The 7,617-nt window shown below is 43.4% G+C and overlaps 1 non-coding gene across 1 annotated transcript; it reads left to right on the top strand.

Moving 5' to 3' along the window:
- Positions 1-3,118: 3,118 nt before the first annotated feature.
- On the top strand, positions 3,119-3,237 carry LOC146548325 (5S ribosomal RNA). Its single transcript, XR_014891001.1, has one exon. It is a non-coding gene; the product is annotated as a 5S ribosomal RNA (ribosomal RNA).
- Positions 3,238-7,617: the final 4,380 nt, after the last annotated feature.

Genomic DNA, 7,617 nt, shown 5'->3' with positions numbered 1-7,617 from the left:
AAGTGCTTTGAACGCCTGGTCAGAGACTTCATCATTTCTTCACTACCAGACACACTGGACCCACTACAGTTCGCTTACCGTCCAAATCGTTCCACAGACGATGCCATCTCTCATCTCCTCCACACATCACTCACTCACTTGGACACTAGAAGGGGGAATTATGTTAAAATGCTCTTCATAGACTACAGCTCTGCATTTAACACCATAATTCCCTCCACACTCACCACCAAGCTGGAGCATCTGGGACTCAGCTCATCTATGTGTCAGTGGATCTCCAACTTCCTAACTGGCAGACCACAGGCAGTAAGGATGGGCGGACATGTCTCAGCCTCCACCACTCTCAGCACTGGAGCCCCCCAGGGGTGTGTTCTGAGCCCCCTGCTGTACTCTCTGTACACATATGACTGTGTGGCCACTACCAGCTCCACCACCATCATCAAGTTTGCTGACGACACCGTCGTGGTGGGCCTGATCTCTGATAACAACGAGACGGCCTACCTGAAGGAGATTAGGAATCTGGAGAACTGGTGCCAGAGGAACAACCTCCTTCTAAACGTCAGTAAGACAAAGGAGCTGATAGTGGACTTCAGCACTAAGCAGGAGAGGAACTACCAGACCCCCGTCATCAACGAGTGCCCAGTGGAGAGAGTGGACAGCTTCAAATACCTCGGAGTTCACATCACGCAGGACCTGTCATGGTCCTGTCACATCAACACCGTGGTGAAAAAGGCCCGACAGCGTCTCTACCACCTCAGACGCTTGAGAGACTTCCAACTGCCCTCCAAGGTGCTCAGGAACTTTTACTCCTGCACCATAGAGAGCATCCTGACGGGAAACATCTTAACCTGGTTCGGGAACAGCACCATGCAGGACAGACGAGCTCTACAGAGGGTTGTGCGGTCAGCTGAGCGCACCATCCGCTCCGAGCTCCCTGACCTGCACTCAATCTACAGCAGGCGGTGCTGGACCAAGGCCAGCCATCCCAACAACAGACTGTTCTCTCTGTTGAGGTCAGGAAAGCGATTCCGCTCCCTGAAGACCAACACAGAGAGACTGAGGAGGAGCTTCTTCCCGCAGGCGATACGGTCTCTCAATCACACCACCACACAGTACTGACCCACACATACAGTTCTTACACACACACTGGACTTTCTGGACATTGTTTTCACTTCATTACTTAAATCACGCTGCTGTTATTGTGTATATATTTATGTATATTTCTTCATACATTCTTATATAGTTCTATATTGTGTATTTTGTTGTACAGTTATTTTATTTTCAACTTTAATTTATATATTTTATCTTATTCTCCCAGTTAAATTTACCCTTCATTCTAATTTGTGTTGTACAGTTATTTCATTTTTAACCTTAATTTATATTTTATTCCTTCCTAGTTAAATTTACCCTTTTTAATTTTTCATATTTATTTCCTATCTTATTCATAGCCTTTTCCTTTTTTGTTTTCTTTAGGTCACGAGCAGTTGTCCAAGCATTTCACTACATATCGTACTGTGTATGACTGTGTACGTGACAAATAAAATTTGAATTTGAATTTTGAATTTTGAATTTGAATATACTTGGACGCGTGCTCGGAGCCCGTGCTGACCAGCTGACTGATGTCCTAGCGGGCATCTTTAACATCTCCCTGAGTCAAGCTGTTGTGCCACAGTGCTTTAAAACCACCACCATCATACCTGTCCCCAGACCTTCCCAAAGCCTAATTACACAATGATTGCCTGAGCCTATTCTTGTTAAATGATGAAAAACTCAAAGGCACGTTTGGGCAGTGGATCTGTGTGAAATCAGCAGCTTGCAAAACTAAATCAAAATGTGTGCTATTGATTCTAAAAATAGAAATCACAATAAAGTTCAACATTTACTAAAACCGCCATTCAGTCATCTGAGAATCTTTACTCATGAAATTATAACGGTTAGATGAATGTATATGCAGTGATTTACTGATCAATGATAAAAGGGGAGATTTATGCAATAACGAAGACTGTCATGAAAAGTATTTGGCATCTGATCTCCTGTAACCTGCGGAGCTAAGCTGTTTTACCAGCTCTGCTCTCTGATTTTTCTTTTATGAAAAAACACAAGTTGTCAAAGTTATTTGTTTGCAAATGTATTTCAGAAATATCGACATACTTTTTTTAATCAGCAGAAACTTTATGTCAGTAGTGCAAAAACCTGCACTGATCTGACCTCATTTCTTCCTCATCCTGATTCCTGACCTGGGAAGGGAGAGAAATATTTGTTTTTGTTTGTCTTCTTGTTTTATTTAATTCCTTGTGGGATTTGGATCCAACACGTAAAGTATGCATATTATGCACACACACAAACACACATGCAGTTATTACCCATTTCTTGTATTCTTGAATAAAGACATTGATTTGACACATTTAATTAGCGGCCAATTGTTTCTATTGTTCAATTATTAAGAAAAAAGAAAAGGTAGGGGCGGGTGGGATGTAAAGAAGAGCGTAAAGTAAAGGGAGGGAGGAGAGAAAACCCCAACAATCCCCTCTGAGCAAGCACGAGGCGACAGTGGATAGGAAAAACTCCCTTTAAAGGAAGAAACCTATGACAGAACCAGGCTCTAGAGGGGGCAGTCAACTGTCGGGACTGGTTGGGGGGTGACTGTGAAAAGAGGGGAGGGAGATGGGAGAGGAGCTGGGATTGGGTACTGACCAGGCCCGACCCAGCTTGGCTTCCGAGATCAGACGAGATCGGGCGTGTTCAGGGTGGCGTGGCCGTAAGCGAGGGACTGCTTCACAAACAGCCTCTTTATACATGCTGTGATGACACAGTCATGCTTACGTTTTTATGTCCTGTATATAAGTTGAATTGTCCAAAGCACAAAAATGTTGCACTTCCAAATGGTCCTAACACACTGTGTGCTCTGTGTCACTTTAACACTGTGCTGTGAGAAACGAACATGTGTTATTATGGTGACGTTACCGCGGGAAAAGCATTTTTCCAGCTCAGTGTTGAAGCTGCAGTTCGCAACAAAGGTTTGCATGTTTTCCCTGTAACATGTGAAGCTTAGCACAATCCTACATTTTAAAGTGTGTGACATTTGCCAAGTATAAAAGGTCTTTTATAGCCGGCTTCTCTCGCTTACGGCCATACCACCCTGAACACGCCCGATCTCGTCTGATCTCGGAAGCTAAGCAGGGTCGGGCCTGGTCAGTACTTGGATGGGAGACCGCCTGGGAATACCAGGTGCTGTAAGCTTTTGCACTTCCACACACAAACTGCAGAGGGCGCCGCTGCTCACTCAGTGGAGGCAGCTTCAGGAAAAGCTTCATGACAACGCTTGTAGGAGCCATATGAGTTGTTTCCGTCTGACTAAGTGGGTTGGTTTAAATGGACTCACTGTATTGGTGCATGGGTGTTCAGACAGAACGTCACACTAAGATTAATAACATTAAAAAGGTCATAAAGATTATTAAAGAATTAAAGCAATCTGAGGATATTGTTTCCACTGTTCAGGCTCAGTTAGAGAATTTGTCTGTGTTGCTTAATGAGGCGACTCATCTGCAGGAAACCTTGCTTCCTTTGCTTCCTCAAGAAGAGCAAGAAAAACAAACTGCTTGGTTTATAAGTGTGCGAGCACATAATACTGAGTTTATGGAAGAGATAAAGAAATGGCTTCATGTTGCAAAGGGAAACCCTCAGAGTGAAAAAATCAGGTGTCTGAGCTTGATTTGCCACATTTAAATCCACCTGGTGTTGATTCCTCTGATCCATTACCTGCTGGAAATGGTTCTGGTGTTTCTAGGCACACCGTTAGTAAAGGTGCTGCGATAGATGATGTTAATCCAAGTGATAGCATCTCTAATGTTGGAAACAAAAGTTGTAGGAAAAGCAAATCATCACTCAGTTGCTCAATGGTTTCATCTGCCTTGTCAGCACGCATAATGGCAGAAGCTGACATGGCTGCCCTTCTTGTTCGACAGAGGTTGTTGAAAGAGAAGCATGCTTTGGAAGAACAAGAAATACAGCTTAAGAAAAGAAAGGAGCTGCTTGACTTAGAAACTGAAATAGCAGCCTCAGCAGCAAAGGTGAATGTTTTAAAAACTTCTGAAATGTCCCGAGTCTCAAGTGCTGTTAATGTTAAATCAGATGGAATGAATTCGTATTTAGAACAAGAGCAGGGGCGTTTAGGCGTTTTAAATCCTAATGCTCCGACGTTCAAACCTGTGTTACCAGAGCAACCATATCAGGGTGTTGATGCAGGTGATCATCAAGCGCAGGTATTGGATGTTAGGCCCAAGGTTAAAAATACTTTTCAGCCTAAGGTCATTTCCTTGGAAAAGTCAGAGACGAAGTTACATCAAGTATTTCCAGGTGCAGTTTCAACTACTCAAATGATGTCGCAGTCTCACACACAATTAAAACCTCTTACACATACAGTGCAAGGTGGTGAGGGTCATGATCATCTAGTCACAGTTTTGAAGAAACAGAATGAAATTACAACTTTATTAGCTGAGCAGCCGTCTCTGTTTTTGTTACCAAGACGTGACATTCAGTTATTTGATGGCGATCCTTTGCAATATCAAACATTTATGAGAGCTTTTGAGCACATGGTGGAGAGTCAAGCTCACAGTGCTAAGGATTGTTTATATTTTCTCGAGCAATACACTAGAGGCCATCCCAGAGAAATGGTCCGAAGCTGTCAGTATATGCCTGTTGAGTATGGATATGCTAAAGCTAAATCTTTGCTCCAGGAGAACTTTGGCAATTCGCTGAAAATTGCTGCTGCCTACATTGAAAGGGTCAGTAAATGGCCATCTATAAAATCTGATGATGTGAAGGCTTTGCAGGAATATGGATTTTTACTAAGGCAATGTTGTAATGCAATGGGAGACGTGGAGTCCTTGCATGAGTTGGATGTCTCTGCTAATATGCAAGCAGTTATAAAGAAGTTGCCTTATAAGCTCAGGGATAAGTGGAGGCATGTCGTCTGCGATCTGCAGGGGAGGTTTCAACGTAAGGTGGTTTTTTGCGATGTTGTTGAGTTTGTTGAAAGGCAAGTTAAGATTGCAAGGGATCCATTGTTTGGAGATATACAAGATCCTCCGACAGCCATCAGAAAAGAGGCGAGGAATAGTAAGTCTCAGTTTTACCCTAAGGCTAAGCGGAGTAGTTTTGCTACTACTGTGGCCAAGGAGGGAGAGAACCACCAGATGAAGGTCCTTCATGTGCGGTGCAAAGCAGTGGTGTTACTGGGGCCGGTGAGCAAAATAGTGCTCTGTCCATAATACCAGTTAGAGGACAAGAAAGGTAATCAGTCACTGATAACCTATGCTTTTCTAGATCCTGGGAGCTCAGCTTCATTTTGTACGGAAGCGCTCATGAATAGACTGAATCTTTCAGGAAGGAAAACTGGCATTCTTTTGCGGACAATGGGTCAGGAGAAAATGGTCAGTAGCTATGTGGTTTCAGATTTGGAAGTAGCTGGTTTGGATTTAGATCACTACTGTGACTTGCCTGACTTATTTACTCAGAAAAGCATGACTGTTCATCAACGTAATATTCCCCGACAGGAAGATCTCGACAGATGGCCACATTTGCGCCATATTAACATACTGGAGATAAATTCCGGGGTAGACCTGTTGATCGGGACCAATGTGCCCAAGGCTTTAGAGCCATGGGAGGTTGTTAGAAGTCAAGATGGAGGTCCCTATGCAGTAAAAACTATGCTGGGTTGGACGGTGAATGGTCCTCTCAGAGAGGATTGTAATACTGACATTTTTGATGTGAGTGTTAATAGGATTTCCGTGGCAAGATTGGATGAACTGTGGGAACGTCAAATGAAGACTGACTTTCCAGAATGTATTCAGGATGAGCAGTTGGCTTTGTCTAGAGAAGACCAGCAGTTTATGAAGTCAGTGATGGATTCTGCTAAGTTGGTTGATGGTCATTACACCATTGGTTTACCTTTTAGGTGCAATCAGGTAAACATGCCAAATAATAGGAAGGCTGTAGAACAGCGAGCTCTGAGCCTTAAACGAAAGTTTATTAGGAATGGTTCATTTCACGACGATTACACCAGTTTTATGACTGAAATCATTTCTAAAGGGTATGCAGAGAAGGTGCCTGTTGAAGAATTCGATCGCTGTGATGAAGGATTGTGGTATATTCCACTCATGGGGTGTATCACCCACAGAAGAAGAAGTTGCGAGTTGTCTTTGATTGTGGTGCTTCGTTTCAGGGAGTGTCTCTGAATGGACAACTTCTGGAAGGCCCAGTTCTCACTAGCTTGCTAGTTGGGGTCATAACCAGATTCCGAAAAGAACATGTGGTGCTCATGGCAGACATTGAATCCATGTTTTATCAGGTCAGAGTACAAAGAGATGACTCAGATCTGTTAAGGTTTCTGTGGTGGCCAGACGGAGATCATAGTCAGGATCTGGTGGAATATAGAATGAAAGTACACCTCTTCGGAGCTACTTCATCCCCAAGTTGTGCGAATTTTGCCTTGAGGAAATGTGCAGAGAACAACAGAGATCATTTTAGACTAGAGGTTGTCAACAATGTTTTACATAGTTTCTATGTGGATGATTGCCTTATCTCTGTTGGTTCTGAAGAGGAGGCAGTGCGGCTCTATCAGGAACTTGTTGCTCTTTGTGCTAAAGGAGGCTTTAAGCTCACAAAATGGGTTAGCAACAGAAGAGCAGTACTTGCTGCCATACCTCAACAGGAACGATCCAAGGAGGTTAAGGATTTGGATTTGCATAGTGATGTGTTACCGGTAGAGAGAGTACTGGGTGTACAGTGGTGTATCCAATCAGATGCATTTAAGTTTAAGATCACACTGAAAAACAAACCTCCCACAAGGAGAGGGATATTGTCCCTTGTGAGCTCGATCTACGATCCATTAGGGTTTTTGGCACCTGTGGTGCTGCCTGCTAAGTTGATCCTTCAGAAACTGTGCAGAAGTCATTGGGGTTGGGATGATGTGTTGCCAGTTACTGTTGAACAAGAATGGACAGTTTGGCTAAATGATCTTTGCCTTCTTGCAGATTTTAAGGTTGACCGGTGCCTTAAACCTTCTGATTTTGGAGACGTTGCTTCTGCTCAGTTACATCACTTCGCAGATGCAAGCGAGGAGGGTTATGGCACAGTCACTTATCTGCTGTTGCGCAGCACCCAGAATCAAGTGCATTGTGCATTTATAATGGGTAAAGCAAGAGTGGCTCCATTGAAACAAACTTCCATTCCTCACATGGAATTGACAGCTGCCTTAGTTGTGAGTAGAATGGATAAGATGTGGAAAAAAGAGCTGCAAATGCATTTGCAGGAGTCAGGATTCTGGACTGATAGTACCTCTGTGTTAAGGTATATCAGCAATGAAACCTCAAGGTTTAAGGTGTTTGTAGCAAACCGAGTGACCGAGATACTTAAAGTGTCCAAACCTTCTCAGTGGAAATATGTTAATACATCATGTAATCCTGCTGATCTAGCCTCTAGGGGAGTTAAGGTGCAAACCTTTTTGAAGGATGATTCTTGGTTGCCAGGGCCAAAGTTTCTTGCTGAACCAGAAATTAATTGGCCAGTGAACCTTGATTTTGGAAAGATCTCCATAAATGATCCAGAGATTAAAATGAC

Source organism: Mchenga conophoros, linkage group LG23, assembly GCF_057382185.1.
Source record: "Mchenga conophoros isolate Kocher_MC1m ecotype Shallow Benthic linkage group LG23, M_conophoros_male_GT1.1, whole genome shotgun sequence".
In the NCBI taxonomy this organism is placed as follows: Eukaryota; Metazoa; Chordata; class Actinopteri; order Cichliformes; family Cichlidae; genus Mchenga; species Mchenga conophoros.
This window is presented reverse-complemented; position numbering and strand designations above follow the sequence as displayed.